The sequence below is a fragment of the Leopardus geoffroyi genome, chromosome C1 (genome assembly GCF_018350155.1).
Source record: "Leopardus geoffroyi isolate Oge1 chromosome C1, O.geoffroyi_Oge1_pat1.0, whole genome shotgun sequence".
NCBI classification, from domain to species: Eukaryota; Metazoa; Chordata; class Mammalia; order Carnivora; family Felidae; genus Leopardus; species Leopardus geoffroyi.
In genome coordinates, this window is record NC_059328.1 from 7797993 (window position 1) to 7813967 (window position 15975).

General features: G+C 56.0%; 1 protein-coding gene across 1 annotated transcript in view; it reads right to left on the bottom strand.

The window, feature by feature from the left end:
• CASZ1 (castor zinc finger 1) overlaps positions 1–15975 on the bottom strand; it is a 149110-nt gene that overhangs the window by 112455 nt on the left and 20680 nt on the right. Inside the window, exon 2 of the mRNA XM_045482145.1 lies at positions 3775–3928. The gene's annotated coding sequence lies outside the window, so the exon portion shown is untranslated. The remainder of the gene's footprint in view (positions 1–3774; positions 3929–15975) is intronic.

Here is a 15975-nt window from a genome sequence, read left to right on the forward strand (position 1 = left end):
CCAGCCTGCCCTTCTGCTCTCTCCTGTCACTCCCCCTGGAGGTCAAGCCTCCAGAGCTTTCCTGGAGGGCTGAGCTGGCCCATATGGCTGGGAATATGTTGCCAACATGGGCAAGAACTCACTGGGGCCCCCGCAGCCGGCTGTGATGGCCCCGTGCTCGCTCCAGGGTTAGGGCTGTGTAGCACTCACCCCGGAGTGTCGAGGATTGCTTCACTGTTACAGCATCACTGTTTGGGGTGGCCTGCCTCGTCCTGACCCGAGCAGGTGACACCAGGACCCGGGAAAGTAGAGCCTTGTATTAAAGGCCCAGGAAAAAGGGACAGTGGCCCACGTCAAATCTGACAGGCCACCTATGGGAACTCACACTGTAAATTGTGAAAAGACTTTCCACGTGGAAAGATTGCTCGGATCCCTGCCCATAAACTGGGCTGGAGGTTAAGCTGGCCCGAATGGAAATGAGGAGGAGGCCTTAGACAAACCCTTTTTTTGGGTTCTGCGTGACCGGATGCACGGGCGAGAGGGTCCAGAGACGCTCAGCCCTCGAGAACACGGATCGCATTTAAAGCCACAGTGAGAGGAACTTTACGGACTGGGTCCAACCTCAGACCCGGCACTGAACTCGTGGAGCAGAGGCACAAGACAGGCTTCGGTGCAGTCCCAGGGCCAGAAGGATAGCCAGCTTGGAAATCCCTACCGAAAACGGTGCCAGAGACAAGCAGGCCTCTGGCCCTCCCTCCACATGCGGCCGACCAAGAGATGCCTAATCCTCTCGGCCAGGCTTTCTCAGCAACCAGCATAGTGCCCTGGATGGTGCTTCTCCCTAATCCACAAGACAAGACACAGCGCCCCTGAAAGCCACGGGTGGTTCTTGGCACCATCAGGGTGGGTGCGTGAGAGGGGAGAAGATGCAGGGCCACAGGGGGCGTCTGTAAAGCTGGAGCCAGGACACTGGCTCCTTTCTTCGCCGCTCACTCCATCAGCAAATCCTATGGACCTGCCCTCTCAACACACGGACTCCGTGCCCTTCTGTCCATTTCCATCTTTCTCGTCTCAGCGGCCACAGCTGCCTCCCCTCTGGCCTCTTGGTCTCTGCCCTTGCCACCGTGCCACCCACTCTCCCCGCCGCAGCCCCAGCCATCTTTTTCATTTTGTTTTAAATGTTTACTTCTTTTTGAGAGAGAGAGAGAGCACGCGCGCACGAGCAGGGGAGGGGCAGAGAGAGAGGGAGACACAGAATCCGGAGCAGGCTCCAGGCTCCGGGCTGTCAGCACGGAGCCCGACGCGAGGCTCAAACTCACGAAACGGGAGATGGTGACCTGAGCCGAAGTTGGTCACTTAACCGACTGAGCTGCCCGGGCGCCCACACTTCCATCTTTTGAAAACGAAAACAAGATCACTTTACCTCCATGCTTGAAACCCTCCTGTGGCTTCCTGTCACCCAAAAAATAAAATCCCAGCTTCTCCCAGCTCACTAACCCCTACATACCCCATCTACTTCCCGGCCACCAGGACCTTCTTTCTGTTACCAGAGGTACTGAGCTCATCCCACCTCAAGACCTTAAGACTAGTGCTCTCTTTGTGGAATATTCTTCTGCCTTCAGATGGTTCAGATGGTTGTCGACTTCCTATCCTCCCATCTCAGCTAACTCTCACCTCCTCAAAGTGGCCTCCTCTGACTGCCCACACACCTCACACTACTCCGTTCTATGTCCATTCTGCACTAATGGTGGCCTCGTTCTTTTCTGTGGGTTTCTTGTCTGCCTGCCCAACCAGAATTCCAGGAGAGCCAGGGCTGTCTTGTCCAACTCTACCCCCAACGATTGGCAGACACCAGGCCCTCAGGATCTGTTGAATAAACATTACCAGATCTTACGTGGCGCAGCCAGAAACAGGTAGAATCTGAGCTAGACGGGAACAGGGCTGCGGACCAGGTGCCAGCGTGGACTCGCCCCTCTCCCACACTCTGGGGAGTTGAGGTAGGGCACCTCTGAGACCACAGATCAGCCCTGCCACAGACGACATGGGCCCACGGCCAAACCCAGTACCTGGAAAGGAGTGAGTGAGTGCAGCGGGGCTTGGCCGCGACGTTCCCTTTTGGAGCCCTCGGAGTCCCCAAGCTTCACTATCAAGCCCCAGACGGCCGATGCCAGGATGCGGGAGCCCCACAGGACGCGTGGAGCCCGTACCCTATGCCGGCATGGCCCCTGGGAGTCAACAGTGAGTGGAAACTTCGGAAAGGGAAAAACTAATGGGCATGTTTTGCCGAGGGAACAAAGAAAACAAAAAGCCTGCCACTGAGAACAGAACGGGCAACATTCCCCCTTCAAAGGGGGCTCCACGGGCGCTTTGGCAACCTGCTCGTGCACTGGGCCCAGGCGTGGCTAGGGAGGCCAGCAGCCAGAGGCTCGAAGACACGTGGGCCTGCCTTCCCAGGACCTGTGATCATCAGAGAAGCAGAGTCAGGCAAGAAGAGCTCAGAAGTGGAGACACACGCAGGTGCTGGCACCAACACCCCAGCAAGATGGTCCTGCCGACAGTCTCGACACGGCCACCGGCGGACAACAGCGGCACGCCTCCAACGTGCCCACACCAACTCCTGGAGCGTGATCACATTCTGGACACTGGGAAGAAGAGTCTCGGCCACACAGTTGTTCCTCCACAGTAACCCAGGGCCACATTTACATCTGATTTGCAAATCCCTGGCTGCATCCAAGGCTTCTGCTAGTCCCTGAGGTGACGCGGTCTGGCGCGAAGCAGGCCTACAGCTCTGGGGACCTCTCAAACCCCAGTGGGCGCCAAGGCACCCATCGCTGACAAGCGCTTCCTCCTTGCAAGTTCAAAGTCCAGAGTTGCAGAGCCTGGCCATGGAGGGAGGGGCAAGACACGCCTGATTGTGGCGCCCTTGGGGAGGGACGGCGCAGGGTGGTAAGCTGGGGCCGCTGAATTCTGTGTGGCTCACACGGGAGGCATGGCTCGCGGCCTCTACCCTCCCAACCATTCTCCAGACCCTTAACCTCTGCCCCTGTCATACCAACCTCTCTGGGCTGGTTCCCTTGGGATCCTAAGAGAACACTGAATAATGACCAATAGGTAGTGAGGCACCTGCTGTGTGTCAACCCCACCCGCCACCCTCCCCCCCGCCCCAAGCAAAAACCACCACGTCTGATACCTGCAGGCAAATATCTGACAGTAGCAGCCTCATAGACTACCCATTCCTGGCATGAGTGACCTGCCTTAAGCGAGGGGTGATTTTTGAGCCTGGATCAAAAGACACCTGTGGCTTCTCCTCTAAGGAGGGTCCTGCCTGGGCTGGAGAGAGCCCCCAGCAAGTCACATGTGAACTCAGAGCAGCGTGGCAGCCTGTGGACAGCATGGCAGTCCAGAGGGACCGGACCCACCGCTCCCAGAGGTGACGTTCGGAAAGGACTCTAGGCCTCCCCTGGAGTACCCGCGTGCTGTTGACACCATTCAGTGGCAGGATTCTTAGAGGCCATTATTCCAATCTGTTTATATCACAGGTGGGAAAACCGAGAAAGCAGTGAGTCAATGTCAAAGCCAGGGCCAATATACAGTGTCCTGTTCCTAGGCCCGGGCTCCGTCCTCAATCCTGTGTCTTCTTACTTTCACCTAGGGTGCCTAAGCTACCCCCATCCAGGTCAGAACCCTCCTGAGAAAGGCCTACTGGGGCTCTCTCCCAACAAGGAACCCCCACACCGGCCAACTACAGCCCCGACCCACATCTCCCAGACACATCTGGGAATCAGGAGCAGCTACCTTTGTGTCCCAAGAGACCGGGGTCCAAAGTCCATTCCACTGTGCACCACTGGAGCTGCAGGGTCCCCTTCTACGGGAGGGCTGACAACCGTGGTGGCTGGAAGGGCAGATGGGATGGAAGGGGTCTTGGCCTTCAGTCAGCGAGGTCTGTTTGCTACCGGAACGAGAAGGGAAAACAGATTATTAGACTCCCGTTGAGACCCACGTGGCCCCTCAAGACGGGACGACAAGACGGCACGGTTCCGACACTCGGCGCGGTAGGGAACCATCCGGCAGTCGCTGCTAAGAGATTCTCGGACCCTGCCTGTCAATCGGCGGACGGCATGGCTGCGGTGAGGGCCAGGTCTGACCCTACAACCAGTGCACCCTTTGCACCATTATTAGCCAACTGCAAAGCAGTTGTCACAGCTAACAAAAGAAGCAGACAGGTAGAAACAATAAGAGGCCAATCAGATGCCACCCCCAGGTAATAACAGAGTGATCACACCCAAGGCTCGGCACCCCGGGTGAGAGGTCAGCCTGACGGTGGATCAAGCTGACGCTGGAAGCCAGATCAGACCCACGCAACCGAACCGAGCTTCGGGCTCCCCAACCTCCACTCCCTCTAGACTTTCCCTGGGCCGGCTCCCAGCTGCTCCCATGACCCCCCAGTGGCCCTGTGGGAGTCTCTAAAAACAGAATCAACAGGTGTCCCTGCAGCTACCCAGGATGGGTCAGTTTGATTTCTTCTCTTTTCCTCCTGCCCGCCCCCCCCGCCGCCACCGTCCACGTTGCTACTGCACCGTCGCACCCCGTAAAAAAGAAAAGAGCGTGAGTGCACGCGCCCAGAAGGGGGCCGCTGAGATTCCTTCGTGATAGGTGTTGGGCCAAAAAAAAAAAAAAAAAAAAATGTGGCCAAAGAAAGTTGGTGCCCTGCGACCAGCAACCTTTGTGTCAATTTAGGCAAATATTGTGGTGTTTCCATGGTGATTCCTGTTTTGAATATCCACTACACTCACTTTTTAAAGGGCTTTTCCTGTTTGTGTTTCAACTTCAAATCTGTAAATATTTTTGGCCTTTTTAGAAAAATTAGCCTGTGCGCGTGCAAGCACAAACCCGGCACCGGACCTCCGCGCACACGCTCCCAGGCCTGGAGGTCCAGCCCGATGGGCGTGAGAGTGGGGTACGGAAACTCCAGGGGGGCTCTCCATCTGCTCCCACACCCACCGTGCCTACGGGGCTGGCATCAGGGAGTGGGGTGGCTGAAATTCCAGTCCTTTCCTTCTCCCTTGACCGACCGGGGCATCCACACCACCTGTGTGCTCGCTCCCAAAGTGTGTGAGTGGGCTCGGCCTGACTCGACAGCGTGGCATGGTGTGGGCAGTTACCTGGCAGGTTCTGCAACATGGCCCAGCCCTCTGATCCCGAGCCTCCCTCGAGGGCACGAACCCCTCCTCTCCTGCCTCCCAAGGTCCGGCCAGTGGAAGGGGCTGTTGGGCAGTGAAGGTGACAGATGCCAGCAGCCGCTGCCCCCACCTCTGCTCTGGGGCACAGCCACGGGGATGGGCCAGTGATAGTGGCCCTGGGCTTGGATCGCCCCGCTCCCACCCCACCCGTCAGCACCATACAGGGTTAACAGCGGGTTTCCTGGTTTCCATGGATTCCCGCCAGGCCCCTAATGTGAGTTTCGTGTGATTTGGGGGAAGTGGATTTCCTTTGTTTTCCAGTTTGGGAATATTTTTTTCTTTAAAAAAGAGGAAAAAACACTTTAATGGGAACTTCAGGGCCACAGGGAAACTTACTCTCTGGGCTCTGCCATCCCCCTGCCTGTTGGTCCAGGATCCCCCAAAGCCCTGGGCAACCCACCCGCCAGCTAAGTATCTCCAAGCCAGAGGAAGGGGTGCCTCAGACCACCTACAGCTCCCCGCCCCCAGAACATTCTTCTGCTGTGTGTGTGGGGGGGGGGGGGGGGGGGGGGAGGGACGACTGTATTCCAATATCCCATCAGAAAGACCCCTGCCCCACCTGAAAAGCCAGCATCTTCTACGGGTGGCTCACACTCTCCCCTTCCAGCCACACACCTTTCCCAGGGAAAAGGTCAAGGGAAACATTCCCACCTCCCTGACTTCTGGCAAAGAGCGAGAAAGACCAGGGTCTGACCACACGCAAATGGGCATGTGAACCATACCAGGTTCTTCTGCCCTGGCTCAGAAGGGGATTCCAGTCACAGGGGACCAGGGTGTCCCAGGCCCTGGTGGGGCCCTTGTCCAGCCTCCTCCAGCTGAGGGACGGGCCTGCCCTGGGCAGAGGGAGCTTCTCACCTTGGCAAACAAGAGCAACTGAATAAAGGGTGTGGCCTAGCCTCCTCCTCCCCCTCCTCCTCAGTCTTCCCCATTCCTGCCATCCTCCAGCCCTGCCAAGGTGTGGGCTTGCTCAGGGACTGTCCCCAAGCAAGCAGCCTGACCTATTTACCAATCCAGGGCACAGGCCCTGGGGCCTGCCATGGTCGGGGCCCTCCCACGGCACAGGCCCCGGGGGCCATGGCAACAGCAGGAATCTCGGTCAGTAGGTGGAGAGCCCAGAAGACAGAGCTCTCTGGCCAGCAGCTCCAGGGTGAAGGGGTGAGAAGCCATGTGTAGGTACAGAAATAATACTGGGCCGAGAATCAGAAGATGTGAGTCTGAGCCCCAGTCTGGCCACCTAACTTGCCGTGGACCATGGGACAGGCCACATGATCTCCCTAGGGCCCCCCTTTCCTCCCAGATGGAGAGGACACCTTTCTCCCTCCTACCCAGCAGGGCTGGAGGGTCATCCCCAAGAGATGAGCAAGGTGTTACCGGTGCTCCAGCAATGTCCTCGACTACCAGCACCTTGTTCTTCCACACCTCTTCAAGGTAACCTTCCAGAATCCACTCCAAACAGGCCATATGCCTCTCTGCTCTGCTCCTCACACATCTTTCATTGTGGCATTTAAATCCATACTGGACTAAAGTAATTTGTTCACGAGTCTGTCTCCGCCGTTGGGTTTTTAACTCCTCAAGGGCAGAGACCAGGTCCTAATTATCTCTGCGTCCTCAGCATTTAGCACAACAGCTGGCCCACAGTGGGCAGCGTAAGTGTTTGTGGAACTGAACTAGTCCCTGATCTCGTGTCAGGATCAGACGGGCCCGGCACAGCGTCATCCCTCTCCGGCGACAGAATACTTCACCGGCTGTTTTCAGGCTCCCTTCCTTCTGGTTCCCCTCAGCACAGCCTGCACCTTGGTTTTCCCGCTCCAACATTAGCGCCACGAATGAGCAACTTTCAGGTTCACGGGGACCGCTCGGTTACCCGATCCTCCTCCAACGGATGCCGGTAAGTATCGACGGAGCTCCTACCATGTGACGGAGGGCACGTCGGGAGTGGAGGGCACAGCAGCTGAGAGGTTTTCACCCCCATCTGCCGGCAGGCCTACGTGATGCCTTCTACTCGTTGAGCACCACGCTAAGTATCGTACGCGTGTGATCTCGCCAAGTCTTTACAACGTGAGGTAGGAAGCATTAGGGCCCCGTGTTTAGATTAGGGAGGGGAGGCACAGAGAGATACGAAGTGACTCGCCAAAGGTCACACAGCTCAGGCCCGGACTCAGGGAGGGCCCAAATCACTTCACAGTTCTTCTCTGTCCCCACCCCTGGTCTCAGCACTGACCCACACCCAATGCTCTTTCCTCTCCAGTATCTCAGTCCTCCTGCCCCCACACAGGTCTCCATCAACCCCCCGAGAGCCAGCAGAAAGCACTCAGAGATCACAAAGGAGGACGAAGGTAATGCTTAGGTGTTTCCTTCCGGCTGGGCTGTGAACGGGGGCAGGTGAGGCCTATGGTGAGGTGCCTGGTTGGCAGGAGAAACCCCTGAACCTACTTGGTAAATGGGGTCCCAGTTGCGGGCATGGCCTCCGGGAGGGGGAAGGGGTCTGAGCAGCCCATTGCTGTCATCTGGCGAGACAGGGACAAGAAGGCCACCAGAAGAGGGCCACTCTGAGTCACGAGGTTCTGTGGGAATGGGACGGCTTCCATTTCTTCTCTCCAGACAAGGGGCAAGCTAAAGGGCTTTACCATGAGGATGGATTTCTGCTGGCTCCCCCCTCACTGAGACCACTTGCCATGCGCGTCTGCCTTGGCGATGTGGGACTCAGAAACAGGGACTCGGGAGCCCAGTTTGCACCTGGGTGAATGGGTGTGGCCAGGGCGCCCATCGTCCCCAGGGGAGAGAAGACAACAGGAGGTGACCTCCGCTGTAGAAAGATCTACACCAGAGACGGTAAAGGGGTAGAAGGTCAGGCTAGGACGCGGAGAGGACAAAGCCCTAATGAGCAGATTTCAGAAACCACCCGGAGTGAAAACAAAAACACAGACGGGTACGTTGCCCAACTTCGGGCTGTATGGAAAAGGGGAAAGAAAAAAAAAAAAAAAAAAAAACAATAAAAAAATCCACATCTTAATACAAAAATCCTACATGATGTGTTGTGGCACGAAAATGTTTTTCACTGCATTTTTCATCTGTGATCTCACACGGCCTACGACGGGTCCGCCCAACGCAGTAGGTATTTGATGGTACACAAACAGAGCAAACACATACACAATTAACCAAAACAAGGGCAGCAGATATTCAAATTGGTCCAAGCTGGCATCTCAGGGCTTCAGGTGGCCTCCGGAGATGGCTGCTGTTGGCTCTGCGCAAGGGCCCCCTGACCGCTGAGGGAGAAATAAATGGGGCAAGAACACAGCTCAAATGGAAGGAAACGTGGAGTTCTGTGAATTCTCAAAACTCAGCAAGCAGAACTCCCGGCCAGCGGGTTATGCGGCCGTTCTGCGCTTCGGGTGCCGTCCTGCTGCCGACCGGGGACAGAGAGGGGACCCACGCCCCAGGAGCCCCTCCTGCGTATCGCTCACCCCAGTCACTGTCTCCTTTTTGTTCCGCCCCTCCCCCCTTTTAATTGTTGGATGAGTTTACAGAGCTGTGTGCCAAAAACAATCAACTCTAGGGAACAGAGTTATACAAAAAAGGGCGTGTCGCCAGAGGGAGACGGATATCCATGGAAACCACCACCTTTTCACGGCAGCCTAGGTGAAGCCGGGACGGGGAGGACAGCGTGGGGGGAGGGAGATAGACTCCACTCAGAACAGGGCCCCAGAAAATGCTGGGGTCGCCAATGACCTGAGGGAACCACATCAAGTGGGAGGGTCGGGAGGAGGGATTGGCCGGAGACCACCAGGAGGGCAGGGCTGCTGGGACTCGTGCGAGAGCGCTCGTGCAGGCACACACACGTACGTCACCCTGCCAGATCATGGGGGCAGTGCCACACGGTGCTTAGCGTACAAGCTTTGGAGCCGGACTGCCCGGTAGGAATCCAGGCTCTGCCGTTTACAATTTAGGTAATCTTGAGCCAGCGACTTTAACCTCCCCGTGCCTCAGTTTCCCTGTCTATAAAATGGAATAGTAAATCAAAAAGGCTGAAGGAAGGCAGGGGTAGGGTTTCCAGGCTCCGCCAGAGTCCAGGAAAATAACAGCTGATGTTTGTTAAGCAGTAGGTGCTAAGGATTTTAATACATCAATATGTATAATCATCGCAAGAACCCAACGAGGGGGGCTATCGTCTCAACCGGATAGACGAGGACGTAAGATTCAGAGAGGGGTATAACCCACCCAAGGTCACCCACTCAGAAGCGGTTTGAACCCAGGCCTGGGTGGCACTTTCAAACGATACCATGTGGGAAGGGAAGGGGAAGGGGAGGGGTTGGGGAGGGAACAAGGCAGAGATGGGCTCTCAGGAGGCTCTCTTTCCAGACTGGACCGAAATGCACAGCAATGGGACCCAGACATGTTTTTCTCAAGCTTCCAAAGGGAAAACAGAAATCCTCCAAAGCCAGTGACTGCAGATGGCAGGAACAAGGAGCAGGGAAAAGTGGAGGTGGCCCACAGGCCCCGGTGGTCACATTCTTCAGGAGTCCCCATCCCAGCCCTGACTAGAGAAGGCCCTGTGAGCCTTCCCTCCCGCCCGGGCGGCCACCTCCAGCCAACAGCAGCACCTCCCAGCAAGAGAGGCCCAAAGGCCTGGGAAAGGTCCTACTTCTGGGTCAGAACCCTGCAAACAGCCCAACTGTCTGCCTTCCCAGAAGCTAGCCAGATCCCTGGAGGGGACGGGGAACGGGCGAGGGGCGCGAAGGGGAGCACAGGTCTCCCCTGTGGCCAAGGCCAGGCCGGCGGAGCTCCAGGGAGGCCGAAAGCTGGAGTCAGAGGCTGCCTGCCCTGAGTGGTCTGGTCCTCACCCTGCTCGGAGACGGAGGCCACAGCAAGCTTGGTGGCTCAGCCCTTTCTGCCATCGACCACCCAAACTCATTCAGATATTTCCTCTCTCACTTGCTTTTTAAAAAAAATTTAATGTTCTCTATAATTCATCCGTCCCAGAAGATAATCGATAGAGCCCGTAATGAAAATCTGAGCCATATTTTATGATCCGCTGCAAGCAGAAAGGGCCACATCAGCAGGTCCGGTTTTGGCTCTCCCTCTCTGTCTTGCCCACTGCTCCGGGGATCACTTCCCCAGGCGGTCCTGCCCACAGCCCCCCACCCAGAGCCCTGCCCTCAGCCACGTGAGGAAGGCGCGGACGGCCCCTCTGGAGAAGAGGCTCGAGCCACAACCCCGGCATCACCCCAGCACCCCAATGCACTCACTCCACCAACCCGTGACAGGATGGTCACCTGTCGTCGCGAGGTCTTCCTGGAGCTGCCCCTGGACCTGGGATCCCCAGCACCCCTGCCCTGCAACCTCGCAGCCATCTTTACTCGGGGCCCTTCCAGAAGCCTGAAGACCCTCACTAGGATCTGGAGGCCTGAGCAGGCTGGCCCCCCAACCAAGGCATTCAGTCCCCACCAAGGAAGGCTGCCCGCTGCTCCCTGGGGGGGCTCCTGCTAGGGGGTGGTCCTTGGGGGCTCTCAGGGACACCTGGGACTCTCAGGTCACTGGAGGGTGGGTCATTAGTGCTCATTTTTACTACCTCCAACACGTCCCTCCTCTCCCTGGTCTGTGCCCTGTGAGGTGACCGTGTACAAGAGCCAGCTTGAGGGGACACACTGGGGGCTCGGGGGAGGCAGCCTCCTCCTGCTCTGCCAGGGCCAACTGGGGGCAAGCAGAGCCCCGCCCCTTACTCTGGCACCACCACTGGGAGCCAATCAGCGGGCAAGGTTCTGTTCCTCCCAGAACCCCTCGCTGCCTGGCACCAATCAGAGCGCGCCACAGCATCAGTGCGGGGCCAGGCAACCCCAGCAGGCCCAATCAGAGCCCAGAAGATGTTCCAAACACCCAGGGACAAAGCATCACACCAATAAGAAGGGTGATTCAGCCCCATCATGAACTATTATGCAGCCGTTAACACACATTGGCCCAAAGCAGGAAACCCCAGATGACTCTATTGTTTAGAATGCTGTCCAGTATGGCAGCCGCTGGCCACATGTGGCTCCGGAGTCCTTGAAGTGCACAGCGGCTGTTGACTGTGGCACTGAATTTTTTATTTGACTTGATTTCAGTTCATTTAAGTTTAAAAAGCCACATGTGGCTAGAGGCTACGGTATTGGATGGGGCAGGGTTAGACAGAGAATTTCATCGATGTAAAAAAACAAAAAATTCTTAATAAAAAATTTAAAAGCCTATTCTATCTCAAAGCAGTGGAATAATCATTATTAACTATAATAACGAAAATAGTTAACGTTCACGCGTGCTGTGTGCCAGGCTCAGTGCTCGGTATTTTATATGGATCCTCACAGCGAATCCAAGACGCACACGATCATCATCCCCACTTTACAGATGGGGAAACTGAGATTCAGCAAGCTTAAGGAACTTACCCAAAGTCACACTGCCGGGGGGCAAAACTGGGTTTCGAACCCAGGTCCCTCTGTTCTCCTAACCCATGCTTTCAATGACCACGCTACATGTTTTTAAATTGTTTTCTTCACACTTTTTTTTTTTTTTTTTTTTTTTTTTTGGTCTTTTCCAATGAGCCATGAGCATGAGTGATAATCAGGGAGAAAATGTGTTTTTTAAAAAGACCTAAAAAGAGGCAAATCCTCCTCCCTCGGTGGGGAGTGTGAAGAGAGATCTCTGGGACGCCTGGCCAACTGGGCTTCTAGCTTTTGGATGGAGAAAGAGAAGGCAGTGTGGTTACGAGCCCCCTCTGTCTCACGCTCCCACTGCCCAGATGCCCACGCTTAGGAGGCCCGGGGCCCACAGACGATGCTGGGCCTCGGATTCTCCAGCAGCCAGTCTGCCAGCAGCGGGATCCAGTTTCCTCCCAGCCCCACCCTGGAGTCAGTTCCTGACAGGTTTCTCAGCAGTTTTGCAATCACCACCCGGGTCTGCATCTTAAAGAAGGCGGCAGGCCATGGGGCTGTCTGCAAAAGACAACGCACACCATTCTTACCGTGGACCACCCTTTCCCTCTACCTTCTAGAAGAGCCAGGAACTCTGGGCTAGCAGCCCAAGCCTGGGACATGCTGTCTTCCCTCTGTGGGCATGGAGAGGCTTGTTTTTCCCAGGGGGGTGGACAGTCATTGCCTCCCTCTTGGGACTGCATCGAGGCTCAGAACAAGGGGACACACAGAATCCCCTTGAAAGGTCTGTGATGAAAGAAGCCCCAGCAAGTACTGAGCCTTGGTAGAAATGGAACCAGGGAAGATTCCAAGTCGTTTTTGCTTTTTTTCCCATAGCACCAACCAGGGGGTGGGGAATAGGGAGCGATTACCCTCCGTGGTCGGGTTTCCATTTCAGCTTTTTCCCCCTCCTGAGAGGCATAGACGGTTCTCCTTTCGGGGCAAGGAGGATAAATGTCCTTACCTTAGAAGGGTTTTTTTTTTTTCTTATTATTATTATGGATTTTTGGTTCCCTGCTGTCTGCAATTCTCTGTCATTGCCAATCTACCTTAAGTTCCCTTGCATTTATATATTTATTTTTTGGGTTGGTTTCAGGTGCTTCTAGTTTATCAAACAATCAGCCTTGTGAGGTACACTGGGTGTTTCCAGAAATTACATCACAAAAAATCATGCAATTAAAGTGTAAGGGAAAAAAAAACATAGCTGTTGCTTCATTTTGTATTTTAATTAGCGACTTATTGTAAACGTAGACTTTTAAAATGGAGGCGCCTAAGCAAAGCCAGTAAACAAGTTTTTCTAATGAATTAATTTCACCTCTTTCCTCCTCCTCCTCCTCCTCCTCCCCCTCCTCCTCCTTCTCCTCCACCTCCTCCTCCCCACCAGCCCAACTGTCATCTTCCGAACTTCTTGGCCTTCTTTCTGTCTATTTCACTTCTTAATCCTTGCCCGATACACTGTAGGAAAAGGAAACCCCCAAATAAAAATAGGAGCCCTGGCCTGTATGATCGCAGAAGCCTTGATGGTGAGCATCATGGCTGAGGACCCAGCGTGCCATCTGTCACCACACCCCTTGCTGTGTCCCCAGCCCTGCAAACTCCTCTCTACTGGGTCCCAGAGATCCCTCTGCTCCTGCCCATGCCCGGAGCTCAGGAAGGGAGAGAGGAGGAAAGCCCAGCACAGTGGTGACTGCCCAGGCAACTTGTGGGGGGGGGGGTAGGCATGGAGCACCGTGGCAGGAATGAGGTGAGGCAACCTGGAGAGAGAAGGAAGCCCCTGCTTCTGTGAAATCCAAAAGCCCACTACTGGGAAGAAGGAGAAGGGGCACAGGAGGGAATCTGCAGTCAGGGAAAGAGAAGCTGAAATTAAAAGAGTCTGTCTAGGTCACATGGCAGCTCAGAGAAAGGACACATCCATCGGTCCCAGGTACCCCCAACCCCTGGAAGGGTAGACCCAGGCTGCCACCCTTGGTGAAACATCAGACGGTTGGTGTAGAATCTTGCTCCTCCTCTCATAGAAAGTTCCCAGCCTTGGTGGTGGCAGGGGGGGCAGAGGGAGAGGGTAAACTCATCTGCCTCTTTTAGCCTAGTTTCTGAAAGAGAAGGCTGAAGATGGGGACAGAGTTCCCAGGAAAGGTAGACAAGCTCCAGATGTCCTAGAGAAGGGCAGACCCCCTGGAAGCCACCTCTGCCCCACATCAGAAATATCACCGGCCGCTTAGATGTCCCCGTTCACCGGAAAGTGTCTGAGCCCTCCTGTCACCCCGGAGGCTAGGCCAGCTTACCAAGGGCATGTGTCCGCCCCAAGCACCAGACAGGAGCACACCTCCTCCCTAGCGCTGCATCTCCAAAACCAAGGCAGAGACACCGTGGAGGAACAGGTCTGCCTTACCGACCCTCTCCTGGGGCAAGCCAGGGCATTCAGCATTGTGGGCGAAACTCCACACTGGCCATTTTTACGTTGAGTGGGAAGAACCCTAACGACGTCCTTCGGAAGGGCTGTCTTTCACCTGCTCATTCCCATCTCGGACCATCCTCAAGCTGGGATCCCCCTTGCCTCGGACACCAGGCCCGCTCTGGGATCCCCTCCCCTTCATTACAACAGGTGGCCTCCAGACAAAACTGGTGGGGAGAGGGGCACTCAAGAAGGCTCTAGAACACCTGGCGGCAGAATCCTGGCCCCCCACTCTCTAAGATGCCCAAAGAAAGGAAAGAGGGGAGGAAGGAAGAACCAGAGAGGAAGGGGCTGGACCTCCATGTTATCACTGCACCGGTGGGAAGCCAGACCTAGCCTCACGACAGATCCTGCTCGGTTCAGCTTCAATCGGAAAGGAAAGCTCCCATCAAACATGGGCTGGGCAGGGATGTGGGCACCGAGATTAGGAATTTGGAAAACCATCTGAGGAACCTGGCCCTGGGAAGACAGCAACAGGATTTAATACCTTATCCCTGCTGTCTGGTAAACACCCTGAACCATCCCCGCGCTCCGTTAGGCAGCCTCGCATCCTCAGGTGTGCCGGCGACGGGCAGGTAGAGACAGACGTGGGCAGAGACAGGAAGGGAGGGAGTGTGGGCCTGGGGGGAGGGGGGCAGGGGAGGAGCTGGCCTGGGAGGTAGGATGGGTGGCAGCCAAGCCAGACAGTCAATGAAACAGCTGACAGGTGCAGGGAAGGGGGGCAGGGAGAAGAGAAAGGTGAGCCGGGGGTTTGGAATACTTGGGGATGCCACCGTCACACCCCGGGGGGCTGAGTAGGATGACAGGAAGGGTCACAGGCTTGTGGGCCAAAGACCTAGAAGTTCTGGCCGCCTCTTCTTCCGGTTAAAAGGGCCACTGGAGAGGGGCTACGGACCAGGCTGCAGGCACTGGCCCAGCCAAACCAAATGGGACAAGACCACAGATAGGGAACTACCACGGCCACCTAGGAGAGCAATCCACGGTGTCCTCTAGGGTCACCCTCTTCCGAACACACAGGCATATGCCGAAAAGAAAGCCAAATCAATCCACATAGAGCTTCCTTCTATCCAGGCTGGAGCTGATGTGTGAAAGCCAGCCCCGGGAGGAAGCAGAGAGGGCGGGTGGCAGTCCTGGAGTTTCACAGAAGAGCCTCTGCTCTCCAGCGGTGGCCTGGGGACAGTTAAGAGTAGACAAGTAGAGAAGACAAGTAGACAAGTAGAGAAGAGGTGCCCAGGGTCCCGGCTGTGCCCCGGGGTGGTCCGGGAGGAGCCACCTTGGCTGTGATGCTGGCGCAGAGGCGGGGCCTAAGTAAGGTGCCCCTGGAGCCACCTCCATCACTAGGCCACACCACTAATCCTCTTTTCCCATTTCCGTCTGCTCCTTGATGTAATTACAGTTTTGGATTGAAATCCCCCCCGGAGTGTAACCCCCCTCTGCCTGGTGCACTCTCTAAATCCTTGGGTACACAGCCATGCACCTCCCCGCTCTCAGAGAATCGGAAACCATTTCAGACGCTAAAAGTCGCACCACTTTTAAATGTCCTCGTCTCTGGTTTGTTTCAGCAGCCCTCTCGAAGCTGTCCTCGCCGGGGCCACCTCGGCCAGCTTAGGTCCTCCCGCTCTGTCCCCTCAGCCACCAGGCCCTCCTGTTTACCCCGCAGTGGGACAAGAGGTTCCTGGCCTGTTATGGGGCTGGGCCTAGAGTCCCTTGTCTCCTGCACGAGCCCCAGATCCCCAGAAATGCCATCTGCAGACCCCTCATCCAAAAGGAAGCCACGAGGCCCAGACGCAGAACTTTCCAGCCCTGGCAAGAAGCACGTGGGGTGCAGGCTCTGTGGCCGGAGGCCTGAGCCTTGGAGATGTCCCAG